The sequence below is a fragment of the Microtus ochrogaster genome, unplaced genomic scaffold, assembly GCF_000317375.1.
Source record: "Microtus ochrogaster isolate Prairie Vole_2 unplaced genomic scaffold, MicOch1.0 UNK3, whole genome shotgun sequence".
NCBI classification, from domain to species: domain Eukaryota; kingdom Metazoa; phylum Chordata; class Mammalia; order Rodentia; family Cricetidae; genus Microtus; species Microtus ochrogaster.
The window spans coordinates 2,268,732-2,270,360 of record NW_004949101.1 but is presented as its reverse complement, the minus strand read 5'-3'; positions in this window follow the sequence as shown (position 1 = coordinate 2,270,360).

The window sequence follows — 1,629 nt, the reverse complement described above, 5'->3', positions numbered from 1 at the left end:
ACTTGTGGGTCCCAATTACTGCTCGGAGCATTCTTTTATGAGGTTCAAGAGAAGAGGTAATTTATTTACTGAAGGGTACTTCACTCTTTTGCCCCGTAATACATCTTATTTTAATCATAGACATGCCCAATTATGCATAAACATAAGACGGTAAATAGAAAAGCCATTTGAGCACTCACATTTATCCTATTGAGCATGTATCCCCCGATTTGTGTGGGCTCAATCAGTCTTTCCATTCTGGTTGAATTGAGTCTCAGTCTGTTTGATGGTCACTAAAGAGAGGAGAAATGTATTCCATTCTTCAGAGAGGGGTGATTTAGCATGTAGCTAAATGCAGGTGGGAAGATCTTTGGTTGCTAGCAGGTTTCTAAGTACATGGTTAGAAGCGAAGTGTGTGTGCACTGTACGTGGAGGTAACAGACTCAGACTGCCAAATGCTTTATTATTAGGATAGCACCGTGTGCTAAACACAAACAAATAAAAGTCCAATACTACTAAACTATTTTCTGTGCTCCCCTGCTTCAGGGATGTAGCTCAGAATACTGCTTGCCTAGCATGCATAAAATTCTTCATTCTGTCTCTAGAACCTCAAAGTAGACTTGGCATCACATGCTATAACCTACCCCCCTATAGGGAAGTAAAGGCAAAACAATTAGAAGTTCAAGGTCATCTTCAACTACAAAGAAAATTTGGGGTCAGCCTGGGCTAGAGACCTTGAGAAAAAAAGAAGAGAGACAGACTGACTGACTGACAGACAGACACCTACAAGGCACCTACAAGATAACAGTACTATAGAAAAATGTCGTTGGCAGAGAATACATATAATTGTACAAGTCATACAAGGGAAAGTCAGCAAAAATTCTATACTTGTCTGTTACTCCATAAATTCAATGAAAGAGTGTACTCTGAAGATCTGTCTCCTCCCATGTGAAACTGAATGTGCCGATTAATTTTCCCAGCATTTTTCTAGTACCCAGTATAGTAGGTGGAACAGTTCCTCTATGTTTTAATCCCCAGAAACTATGGCTGAAACTTTATTTGGAAGAAAGTTTCTTTAAGCACATGATTAATTCTAAAATCTCGAGATAAGATCATCATAAATTCTCTGAATGGGTCTTAAATCCATTGACAAATGTCCTTGTTAAAAAAACAAAACAAAGAAAGAAAGAAACAAAAACGGAGAAGATAGGGACAGTGAAATAGCTCAGGATGTAAAGGTGCTTTCTGTCCCAGGATCAAGCCGGAGGACTTAAGTTCTATTCCTAGACCCCACAAAATGGTAGGAAGAACCAAGTACACAAAGTTGTTCTCTGACCTCACATGTATGCTGTGGCACACACACATAAGTAATAATAATAATAAATAAAAATTAAGATAAAAGAAACTGAGAGGGAAAAGAGATATGCCGGAGAGGCCACAGCACGGTAGACGTTAAGATGAATGTAGCCACAATCCTAAAGCCTCCAGAAACCAGAAAATGCAAAACAAGTTTCTTCCTGAAGGCCTTTCAGGGTAGCCTAAGCCCACTAACATTTTGAATCGACACATCTAAGTTCTAGGAACTTTAAGAAAAGTCTTCATTGTTTGAGGTTACCAAACGTGAAGATTTTTGGTAGCTGCTACAGAAAA